Raw genomic sequence first — 12,901 nt, forward strand, 5'->3', positions numbered from 1 at the left:
TCCACAAAGCCGTGTCTGGTTCTCTTTCTCCAGGGACCACGCCCTCCACCCTATCTGTTTATAGAACCCCAAGAAGGGATATTAGGCATCATCTAGCCTAAGAGCATCATTTCAGAGATGAGACCGAGGAGGACGAGAGAGCTTCATGACTTGCTTAAGATAACAGTGCGGAAGAGGCTGCACTGACCCCAGAACACAGATCTGCTGGCTCAAAGTTCAGAACTCTGTCTCCTGTCTGGAGCTAGGTGGAGAATGATAACCGGTGCCCCCCCTGGAACCAGCTCCTGCCTGCTCCCAAAAGCCAATCACCAAATGATCAGGAATTTTGCAAGCTGGTGGTAAACACAGCCATTATTAAAAATTAAATGCCATAAACTTACAATTAAATAAATTATATCAAAAATGAAGGCAATTGCAACTGTTCACAGCGGCACTATTCACAATAGCCGAAAGGCAGAAACAACCCATCCACAGATGTCCATCCCCAGATGAATGGGTATGTGAAATGTGGTCTATCCACATATGGGATGGAATATTATTCAGCCATGAAAAGGAATGAAGTACTGACATACGATACCATATGGAAGAACTTTGAAAACATTATCCTGAGTGAAAGAAGCCAGACACAGAAGGCCACATATTGTATGATTCCCTTTATATGAAGTATCCAGGGCAAGAAAATCCAGAGAGACAGAAAGTAGATTAGTGGTTGCTGCAGTCTGGGGGTGGAGGTGGGGGAGTGGTGATGGGAAGTCCTGCCTGATGGGTGTGGGTTTTCAGTTGGGGTCCTGAAAAATTCTGGAACTAAATAGTGGTGATGTTGGCATAACACTGTGAATGTACTTCATGCTACTGAATTGAACACATTAAAATGATTTTTTTTAAAGGCAATAAATACTCAACACATCATTTTCTAATTATTTAACTACATTTTACTATTATCTATGCTTGGGAGGTTATTTATATCTCAGATGTCTGCATGGCAGAAAGTCTGTTAAACGGTGTTCTACTTACTATACATTTCCCCGCAGCTCCACACTCAGTAATGTCATGCTGGTTGCTAGCTGTTACCATGATGGGAGTATTTGTACCACAGAAATTGGAAAACACTTACATATCAGGGCTTACTTGGCTGGGCTTTTGAAAAATGCATAGACTTAAGAAAGTGATGGGAAAGCACTAATAACGCAGATTCAACTGAAAAGGGTTTTGTGTCTGTGGTTATGATATTGAGACCAGCCAGAAAAATTAAGGAAATATTCCAGTGTAGGAACAGTTACCTGATTCAGCAAAGAAGTTGCTCACATGATCAATGAAGTCTCAACATATACCTTCATGGTTTAACTTTTATTTTGGTTATTAATGCAAATGAAGAGATCAATGAATATCCATGCTAGAACTATAGCCAACAACCAACTACAGGAGTGACTGCTTTGCTGAGTCAGATAGTGATCAGGAAGTTATTTGTAGTCTGATTTTGCCAAATTATGGTTGAATTGCGACCAGAGATTTGCTACAGCTCAAGAGTTCTATAAAAATCAGTGAAAACATGGGCTTCCCTGGTGGCACAGTGGTTGGGAGTCCGCCTGCTGATGCAGGGGACACGGGTTCGTGCCCCGGTCCGGGAGGATCCCACATGCCGCGGAGCGGCTGGGCCCGTGAGCCATGGCCGCTGAGCCTGCATGTCCGGAGCCTGTGCTCCGCAACGGGAGAGGCCGCAGCAGTGAGAGGCCCGCGTACCGCAAAAAAAATTCTGTGAGAATTAGTTGGGTGTATGGAATTTACAAGAAAATGTATTGCATAATTTATTATTGGTTGTAAATTGTGTGCTCTACATCCTTTATGTCAGCAAAATTTTAACTCGTTTATGCATAAGTATATTTGGAATATATTTTTTCTGGAGAGGCAGATGGTTAAACACTTACCAACACATCACTGGCTACAGCACCTTTCTAACACGATAAGGCTCAATTTAAATGGGTTAAGCGCTTCAAAGAGTCCTTCAAATGTGATAATCCCATTAGAGCTATCATTAATTATCATCAAGACCCAGAAACAGAATGTTGGCAGCGCTGAGAATAAGGGGGACTGGTATTTCTTGGAAAAAGTAGGATAAATTGAGTAAGAGACTTCTTGTTCAGAATTGGTTCCATTTATTTCCACCTGCCAGTTGAAATATCATTTTCTCCACTCAGAGAACCAATCTGCTGTATATTCTTTCAACCTTGCCTCCCAGAATTCAACTGGGAAACCAAGTTGTTTGATGTTTAAATGAATAAGCAAAATGACATTTGTTTAGAGTTTGTTGCAGAAAATTTAGAACAAAATATTTTGGGATCCCCCAAACCTATGGGTTCCTTGTATGCTTGTCAAGAGAAATACACAGTCTTCTAGGTACGTAAGCTGGTAGGATTCCCACCAAAGGACCAGTACAAAGTGCTCCAAAGGACTCAGAACTCATCTGGTTTATCATGCCATCCAAGGAAGGGAACATTTTCGGTGAAAAACAGGTTTGTCCGACTTTTCTGCTCTTTCATACTTGAATGAACGATGGATGGATCACAGTTTCCAGGGGCTCAGGAAAGAGAGGACTCAATATTTGTGAAGCTTTTTAGAATCAATCAGGAGCTTCACAAATGTTACCCCATCTAATCCTTGTGGCAAACTTGAAAGGGGGGTGCTATTGAGATACTGCATGTGAGGTGAGAAAACTGGGGCTCAGAGAGAGGAAACTAATGGTCTAGCCTCAAGCAACTTTAGGAAAAATCAGATTTGAGCTCAGCCAGGAGACAAGCAAGGACCATCGGATAAAAAGAAGAGAGAAATAGCACTATGGATTTTCTATTGATTACTGATGCCTAGAGATGAAGAGGGTTGCTCTGGGCAGGAGTGGTTAAAACTAACTCCTATATAGCTTAGAAAAGAAAGTAAGAAAACGTAGTCTGCACTGATTGGGCTGCTGGGAACAGATGGAAGGCTGAGCAGGGAGGTGGTGAGGTTCAGAGGGTCTTGATAAATACCATCCCTTGTCCCTACCTGAGTTCTATATCAACTGAGAAACGAGAGAGCCGTCAGTGGACAGAGGTCTGGAACATTCTCTGTATTACTAACTTTGGAGAAGGTGGCTTAAATCTGAGAGCAAGTGGACATCCCACAGTGGAAACAGGCAGACGAAGGTGCCACGTATACGCAGAGCTGGGCCAGTTTCGTGCTGCCTCTGTAAAGCCCCAGCTTGGAGGCGCACAGATCCCAGGGGAGAGCAAGGGGAGGGGCTGGGTTAGCCAGACTCCGTTTCTCCAAGCTGCTCTTCTTCCTCTGTGAGGGATGGGTGAACCCACTGAGGACAGCTCCCTCCAGGTCGCAGGAGACATTGCCCACCATCAGCCAGGGAGGGCTGTGGCCACTATGGCCTTGGCTGGTCTGCGTGTTGCATGACCCCTTTCTTAGCCAGCCGTGAATCTGCGGCTCACCTGTCACGTGACAATGGGCATTCCAGCAGCTGGAACTGGAAAGGAGAAAGTCCCTTCCCACCTGCACAGCCCAGGAGCCGAGGAATGATTGTGTATTCACTTCTCAGCACTTCCTCTCCATCTGCTTGGGAGGGTTCTGTCCTTTCTGTCTTTTCTGGGCTTTTGAGATATCAAATTGGGACCATGAGTAGAGACAAGCAAGAGACAGGACGGGAAAGGACAGGAAAAGCGAGCGGGCCGAGGCTTCAGAGTGCGTGGAGAGTGACGGATTTGGAGGGTGGAGCATTCTGCAACAGCTGTGCGGATTTTTGCTTATATGTGGAATCTAAAAAAAAATGGTACAAATGAACCTATTTACAAAACAGAAATAGAGTCACAGATGTAGAAAAGAAACTTATGGTTACCAAGGGGGAAATGGGGGGAGGGGATAAATTGGGAAATTGGGATTGACATATATACACTACTATATATAAAATAGTTAACTAATAAAAACCTACTGTATAGCACAGGGAAGTCTACTCAATACTATGTAATGACCTACATGGGAAAAGAATATAAAAAAGAGTGGATATATGTATATGTATAACTGATTCAACTTGCTGTACAGCAGAAACTAATACAACATTGTAAATCAACTATACTCCAATAAAAATTAATTTAAAAAAAAAAGAGAGAGAGAGTTGGGGAGAAGAGAACCAGGGAGAGATTTCTAAAGAGTTGCCCTGGCTTGTTACTTAGATCCCTTTAGTGTCACTGGAGAAGCAGCAGCAAGGACTGAACCTGTACTGTAATTACTTTCAGGGACAAGATGGTGCTTCTTTGAATTTGACACCATAGAGACCCCTTACCAGTATTCCTGGCTTATAACTAAGGTGCCCTAGATAATAAAACGACAGGCCTCTACGTGCCAGGAGCTAATGGTTAGGATGAGTCTTGGAATCTCTCCTTACAAAGCTCATGGTTTCATGTGAGAGACAGACAGGTGAGCAAATAATAATTGTAACTCAGTGAGGCTAGAGTTGCATCTGAGGATTTACCAAGGGCCAGGAGGACACAGGTGAGGGAAGGAGCCATTCTATCCTGGGGAGCAGTGCAGGTCGAAGGGGGCCCTAGGAAGGAGGTGATACAGAGCAGGGAAGAGCATTCAGCATGGAGACAATAGCGGGATAGAGGCACAGAGGGCCAGTGACCAGTGTGTTTAGAAGCAGGAGGGAGGGTGGCTGGAGATTAGGGTGGAAAGACCCCCCAGGATGAGGTCACATCTGAACACTGAAAGCCTCGACATGTGCTCAGACTTTCTCTAAAGACAAAGGTAAGCCATCAAAATTTTTATTTTGATTTCAATACCCTTTTCCTCATTATAAAATGCCAGTTAGAGATAAATGGTTTTATTTTATTCTTTTTTCTCTGTGTGCATGTCTGTAAAACAAAATTGGGACATAACGTTTTGTAAACTGCTATGTTCACTTAATATTTTCCATGTCACTGAACAGTCTTCTAAAATAAGATTTCTAAGAGCTGCATAGCATTTCGTTAGGTGGACATTTATGTAACGAATCTTCTATTGTTGGATATTTGCCATGGTCTGAATGGTCCCCCATCAAATCATATGTTGAAATCCTAATCTCCAAGGAGATGGCCTTAGGGGGTGGGACCACTGGGAGGTGATTGGGTCATGAGGGTGGAGCCCTCATGAATAGGATTAGTGCCCTTATAAATGGTCCCACAGAGCTCCCAGCCCCTTCCACCATGTGAGGACATAGCGAGAAGAATGCCATTTAAGAACTGGGAAGCTGGTCCTCCCCAGCTATGGAACTTGACCCTGTGGGCACCCTGATCTCAGACATTTCCTCCAGAAATGTGAGAAATAACTTTTGTTGTTTATAACACTGCCCTCCCACTGCCCACTGCCCCGGTCTCTTGTATTTTGTTATAGCATCCCAAATGGACTAAGACAATATTTCAGGTTGTTTCTAAAAAATTTATGTCATTATAAATAACAATGTAATGAACGTCTTTGTGCATATCTCTTGTCACCAGAAGGCTATAGGCAAAAGTCAGCTCTCTTTTGAAAGATCACAGCGATAGGAATGTCAAGTGTGATTTAGGTTGAGGCAAAGCCTGGAGACAAGAAACCAGTTAGAAGAAGAAATGTTTTCCAACCACCGAGAACGTGAGGGCAACATTCCCAGACCAGGACTGTGGTCAGCTGGGAAGCAAAAGGATACAAGGAAAATATGAAGCAAATCTCCAGGACTTGGTGTTAATGGACATGGGAGAAGCAGCAGCAGCCAGGGATATAATAGTGAAAATGGTGGAGACAATAATAATAATAATACAACTCATACTTATCAAGGGTTGCTCTAAGCTTATAGTATTTCTTTCCATCCTCACACAACCCTCTGAGGGAGGTACTACGATTCCCATTTTACAAATGAGGAGAACGAGGCACAGACTATTTAAATAATGAGGCAAGATCACATAGTTAGTTATCGACAGCCTGGGACTCAAATGCAGGCAGGGTGACTGCACAATCTGTCAACCTAGCCCTGTGCTCACTGTCCCCACCCGGCTGTCCCAGCCTGGACCACACATGATGGAAGTGGTCCAGCCTGGACCACACATGATGGAAGTGGTCCGGCTAGCACGAGAGAGGAGGCATGGGGAAGAGCAGGCCTGCAGGCATTTTACCCCAAAATGGAGCACAAAGTCTCCGTGGCCCTGAACCAGCTTGTAAGATACCTGTTCACCCCACCGAGGGCAGAGCCTAGTACCTGGTTTGCAGAGTAGGTATTAGGTAAAGATTTGTCTGACGAGTGCATGACCAAGTGACCAATGACGGGCTCTGCCCAGAAACCAGGTGTTGCTGGAAGAAGACGACTCCTGACTGGGACCAGCTGGGCTGCGGGCTGGGTCTGCAGGGGTCCAAGTGTATCTGCAGAACCACATTCACAGAGCGCCACGGGACCAGAAGACTCAGGATGCGGCGGTGGGCAGCTGCCCCAGGGCTGTGGCTCTCACCGTGACGGCGGCTGGGATGAGATGCCGCAGAGGGAAAATGCCATCAGCCAAGCAGCTGACAGGTAACTTCCAGCATCTCCCTGCATCTTTGTCTTCCTTTCCTGCCCCTACCTCCTGCCGGGGAGCGGGGGTCAGCCATAGGTACAGGTGAAGTAGGCAGTCACTGGAAATGCAGTGACCTCCAGGGACACCCAGGAGCTTCCAGCCCCCAATCGCCCCACCCCCTCATCACTGCTCCATCTTCATCTTCCACTGGCTCAGATTCTGCTCTTTCCAACTCCACTGGGCAGCTAGAGGGCTGCTTCCCATAGTTCCTGCTGTCCTTACCAGTGTCAATATTGGCCATTTCCTTCTATGTGCTTAACCGTTTTCCTTACGTAAACTCACACTTTTAAACCCGATTACCAACTTCTGCTTTGTGGTAAACAGTAAGATCTGTGAAATGCCTAACGTGCCTAACTAAGTTGTGGCGTGTGGGTTTTCTCTCTCTAGTTGTGGCGCGTGGGCTTAGTTGTCCCGCAGCATGTGGGATCTTAGTTCCCTGACCAGGGATCGAACCCGCGTGCCCTGCATTGGAAAGTGGATTCTTTACCATTGGACCACCAGGGAAGTCCCCCCGTTTGCCTTTTTATCCCAGTTCCTTGGCACAAAGGAGTTCAATGTAGTATATTTTCTAACTGAACTCATCATTCTCAAGTCTCAAGCTCCCGCATTGTCAAAGGGGGATGACAGTACCTGCCCTAAGTACCTTAAAGGCCTTTTAAAAAGAGAGTAAGATGACTGATAAATAAAAATACCTCAGTAAAAGGCATGAGGGACTCTATGAAGGTCAAATCCAGTCACCTCTTGCTTAGCCAGAGCCCCTGGTTTCTCAGCTGGACGTGAATTGACTTTGTTTGGTTCAGGGAGTGCTTGGAACTCTCCTAAGCCTAACCCTCACTGCGAGCACGGGTGTTTGTTAAGGAGAGCGATTAAGAGCTCATGACGGTCTAAAAACACGACCCTCCAGCCCCTTCCCCTGCTTTGTTTTTCTTCACTGTGTTCATCACTCTCTGACATTATCCAGTAGAGTCCTTTGCTTGGTGGGTGTGGTTCCGCGGCAAAGGCGGACGGTTGCCCACCCAGATCCATCCTCTCCTCCTCATTGGTCCCCGGCCAGACCCTGATCCCTAGCCCCTCTTGAAGTTGGATGTGGCCAGGGGCTAGGCTTTCACTCCCAGAGAGGAAACGGGAGCGATGGTTACCTTCCCCTCCCCCACCCCCAGCCTGGGCTTTAGCTGGGGTGGCCCCTGCATGTTCCCTTCCACCCTCCTTGACAGCTACACAGACGTGGCAGCAGCCCAGCTCCACTCAAGCAGGAGAGGACAGCATCGTAGGTGCTTGGCAGAGCAAGGACTTGGAAGGAACCTGGGCTCTCCCCAGCGACCAGGTGGAGCAGGGCTGCCCACCAGCCTGGGACACACATCTTAAATTACTACTGCTTGAGAGAGATTCACTTCCTTGTTCTTTAACTTTTTTTTCTTTTTTTAACTTTTTGGCTGCAACCCACGGCTAGCAGGATCTTAGTTTCCCGGCCAGGAATTGCACCCAGGCCCCAGCAGTGAAAGCACCGAGTCCCAACCACTGGACCACCAGGGAATTCCCTCTTTGTTCTTTAATTTAACGAACGTTGGGGTCTCTTTGTTCAGCAATCCAACTTCACCCTAACTAACATATCCTGATGCTTTCTAACAGCTGGGCTTTGTCTTCTTTGTTCACTGCAGTGTTCCCAGTGCCTAGAATAATACCTGGCTCGTAGGAGGGGCTCAAACTAATATTTGCTACAGAAACGAACCGAGCCAGACTGCCCGTGTTTGAGTCACTAACAAGACATTTGACCTTAACCCCATGGAACTCAGTCTCCTCACCTGTAAAATGGGGATAGTTATTGGACCTTTTTGATTACTGAGATTAATATATTTAGAGCTCATAGAGCCGTGCTTCAGACACAGGAAGCACTCAGTATGTGTTAGATATCGTTAGCATGATTATTGCATAAACGTTGTGTTTTCCTTTGAGGTCTTCAGCAATTCTGAAAACAATTTCATGTTAAATTAGAAGAAACTTCAGGGATAAAGAAGCCATGGCAGCTTGGATAGTAGATGTGTCCATATCTGCCATTGGCTGGCACAGATGAAGTGGATTTACCCATTAATTGTTCATTTCATGAACTCCGTGTGATGGCTTTGGGAAATGCATGCAGGTATGTATGCAAATTACATGCAAATCCACATAAAAGTAGCCTGCTTTGTGCCTCTGCATTTACTAGCAAGAATGCTGGTGGCTTTATACTCTGTTCGGGTTATGTCACGTTCCGTTCCTCATGTGCACTCTCAGGAAGACACACCTGGCTGGAAGGAGGGAGGCGTGTGCAGGTGGATGTATGCCTGTGGGGCTGTGTGCACGTCTGTGGGATGGAGGGCAGAGGTGGCTAGTGAGGGCAGCTGAAATACTGCTCTGCAATCAGATATATGTGGCTGGTCCAAACTAAACGTTAAAATTCCAGGCTCTTAGGCCCTGTATCCAATCAGTCAGCAGCCATCCTACCACCACCCGTTATTATTAAACAGCTCCCTTTAGACCACAAGAGCTGCAAAAGGAGCACAGGAAACTTGTTCCTGGAGCGGGAATGTCAAATATCCTTAGAGTTCCCCAGCCGTGCAAGCTGAGTAATCAGTGAGCCATCTGAGGCTCAGTTTCTGTAAAATGGACACAATGACGCACGGCCTGCGTACCTGACAATTGCTTTGAGGATCAGCTGGGATTATGGGTGTAAAGGGGCTTTGCAGTCCTGTGAATGGTTAATGAGAGGGCTTGGGGTCACCATCATTGTTACTGGGGAAGGGGGAGGGTTTGCAAGGAGCAGCTGCCACGGGGCCACAGAACAGCGTTTAGTATTTGTGGGGCTGAATGAACGGTTCTGTAGTATAATTCCAGAGACTCATACCTCTTGAGCTTTCCAAAGCAATTCAGACTTCAAACAGTCTTCGCCCGCTTATCATTCCACACGGCAGAGTCATTCATTCATACAGGCATGTACTCATTTGTTCATCTAGCAAAGACATTGAGCATCTGCCCTGGGCAGAGTCCTGTGCTGGGTTCCAAGATTAAAAGATGGAAAAGACACGATCTTTGCTCACAAGGACATTTTCCTGCTGTCCTTGTTCCTAAGGACCTTTTTTCTTACACCAGAGCTCACTAACCATCCAGCAGGGGAGACAAACATGTCATCGATAAATGCCACACCACATGCAAGGGACAGTGACAGAAGCCTGGGGAGCAAGAGAGGTGAAGGGGGCTGCACTTCAGAAGGTCAAGGCCACCTGGAGAAATGCATGGTGTCTTGAAGGGCAATCAGGTGCCTGCCAGGTGGACCAGCGGAGGGAACGCTGCGTATGCCAGGGTACAGAGCATGAAGCCACATGGCCACATGCTCCGAAATCAGATTTGGAAAATATGGTTCATGGTGTCAAGAGGTACCTTTTCCAGTCACACCAGTCCAGGCATCCCTGACTCCTCCAAATGCCTGTGACATTTATAAACTCCTAAGTCTTGTTGGCAGTCATCGTACACAGTGAGTCCTTGAATTGTCTGCCCTCTGCTGCTGCTGTGTGTCCCATCTCTTCAGAGAGATTGTGAGTCAGCTGACAATGAGACTTTCTATTCTATCTTTAGCTCCCAAGAACCCAGGTCAATGCCTTTCTTGTGAATATTAAGCAGGCAAAAGATGTTTGTTGCAGGAGGCAGCCGAACAGATGACAGCCAGGATGCTGCTACTTTTGAGCACCCACTGGATGTTGTGCTACATGCTAATTGTACACTATCTCATTTAATCCTCACAGTAACCCTAAGAGGTGGATACTATGAGTGTCTATTTTACAGATGAAGCAACTGAGGCTGTGAGAGATTACTTGCAGAAGAGATGCAGTCTAGAAGTGATGGAAGTAGGATTTGAATGCAGGCTGACTGGCCCGAGGGCTGATGCTTTTAGCTCTGACTCTAGCCAAATTTGCTGCCCCTATTTCAGTGTGCTTAATAAAGCAGCGTGAATTGGAGTTTTCAGGCTGACGGGTAAGTCCTGAGCTCTAACCAAATTGGGATTACCTCTTCCTATGGCTGCCTCCTAAGCCAGGCACTCCTTGAGCATGGGGCTGTGCTTGCTTCATCCTTGTACCCCCCTACCTAGCATAGCATCTATTCTCCTGGGATGGATAATAAGGGGACCAGGAATTTGTTCAGAGCAACTCTGGAAGGCTCCCTGGAGGAGGCCAAGTTTCCTTGAGCCAAACTTGGAACATAGTGAGAGGCAAGCTGGAAAGAGAGTGCATGTGAAGGCTTGAAGGTGGATGTGTTAAAGCGATTTATGGGGTGCTGTGGGCTTTGATGGAGTAGAGATAAGCTAGAAATGTGTTGGGGGGAGCCCCAAACACCCAAGCTACTTCAAGGGTACAGCTGGCACACCTTGTCCTCCACACATGAATCCCTCCCCCTCCATGGGCCCAGAGCCAAGACCACCTTTGGAGGGATGAAGGTCCTTGCTCCCCCTAGGAGGTAGATAGGCATCTCCAGGTGAGATACCACTGGAAGCTGTTGAGAAACTGGTGGCCTAGTTGAGAAGCATCATTTGTAGGCGGCAATTAATTAATTAAACATTTTTCAAATGCCTATTATATTTTTGGGGTGATTCTAGCAACTGGGACAATGTAATGGTTCTCATAGAAGTTCTATTTTAGTGCCAGGAAGTAAAGCAAGTAAGTAAACTAACAAGCAAGCTAGATAATATCAGGTGGAACAAATGTTCTGAAGAAAATAAAACAAGGCGGTAGCACAGAAGTGATGGCGGGGAGAGGGAGGTCAGTGGAGGCCAGTCAGAGGAGGTGACATGTGGGCTGAGAAGACCCGAATGACCAAATGGCACCAAACATGCCAAAAACTGGGGGAGGTGGGGGCGGGAAGTATTCTAGCCAGAGGGCACAGCACAGGCAAAGGTCCTGGGGTTGGCACAAACGTGATGAATTAGATGTATGAAAAGACCAGAGTGGCTGGAGGGTGGTGAGCCAAGGGGAGAGGGGTCCAAAATGGGGTGAGAGAAGCATGTGGGGCCAGAGGGTGCAGGGTCTGGTGGGATGATTTTATTCCAAGTGCCGAGGTGTATTAGCTAGCTGTTGCTACGTAACAAATTCCCTAGAAATATAGCAGCTTAAACAAAACACATTTTCAATCTCACAGTTTCTGTGGGCCAGGGGTCTGACTGGCCTTTGCTGGGTCCTCTGCTTAGGGTCTCTCACAGGTTGCAACCAAAATGTTTGCTGGTCTTATGTGGTTGTTGGCAGGACACAGTTTCTCATGGGCTGTAGATCTGAGGCCACCTTCAGTTCCTCACCACGCAGGCCACTCCAACACGGCGGCTTGCTTCATCAAAGCACACAAGCCAAAGAGGCAGCAGAGTGAGTCTGATAGCAAGATGGAAGTCACTGTCTCTTGTAACCTAATCATAGAAATGGCATCTGTCACCTTCGCTAAATATGTTAGAAGCAAGTTATGGGTCCTGCCCTCACTCAGGGAGTACCAAGAGGTGGGGATCATTGGGGGTCATCTTAGAAGTCTGCCTACCACTGACAGGAAGCCACTGGGGGTGTCCAAACTGGGAGGTAACATATTTTCAAAGATTCACTTTGGCTTTCTTGAGTGTTGGGAGCGTGAGTGGGGAGCATGAGTGTTCCCTTGTTGGGAACAAAGCTGGAAGCAGGAAGGCCAGTGGGACTTCTGTAAAGGACGATGCCCGTTTGGACTAAGGAGATCCCATTGGAGGCAGAGACATAGTACCAAAGGGCCTTGCTAGTGGACAGGAGGTGGGTGTGAGGGAAGAGGAAGCGGGGATGAGTCCCGAACTTGCTGGAGATCATGTGCCTCCTGCCTGTGGGATGGTGGTGCCCTTGACTGTTGGGACGTGTGCTCTGCGTTTTTGTCCTGGGAGAGACGGGGTGGCAGTATCCCCATCCTCCTTACCCAAGGTCACTCATTTGCTGGCTGGCTGGCCAGCACTAGGAGCACCGGCTGTGAGCAGAGAACAGATGTCTCCTTGTGCCAGGCTGAGGGACTGACCCCATGTCCTTGGTCTCATTGGTCTGCCCACGCTCAGGCCAACCAAGCCAGGATGCTGGAAGCTGCTCACCTATAACTGTGCTCACAAAGTCAGCCAGAGCTGGAGGGGGCTGAAGGGGTGGGGATGTGTGTGTGTGTGTGTGTGTGTGTGTGTGTCTGAGAAATGCTACATTTGGAATAAGGTTCAGGGCAGAGAGAGTTACTAAACCCAGTCCTAGAATGTAGGCCATCCCTAGAAAATACATTCCAGATAAACACTTTAATTA

The sequence above is a fragment of the Tursiops truncatus genome, chromosome 1 (genome assembly GCF_011762595.2).
Source record: "Tursiops truncatus isolate mTurTru1 chromosome 1, mTurTru1.mat.Y, whole genome shotgun sequence".
NCBI lineage: Eukaryota > Metazoa > Chordata > Mammalia > Artiodactyla > Delphinidae > Tursiops > Tursiops truncatus.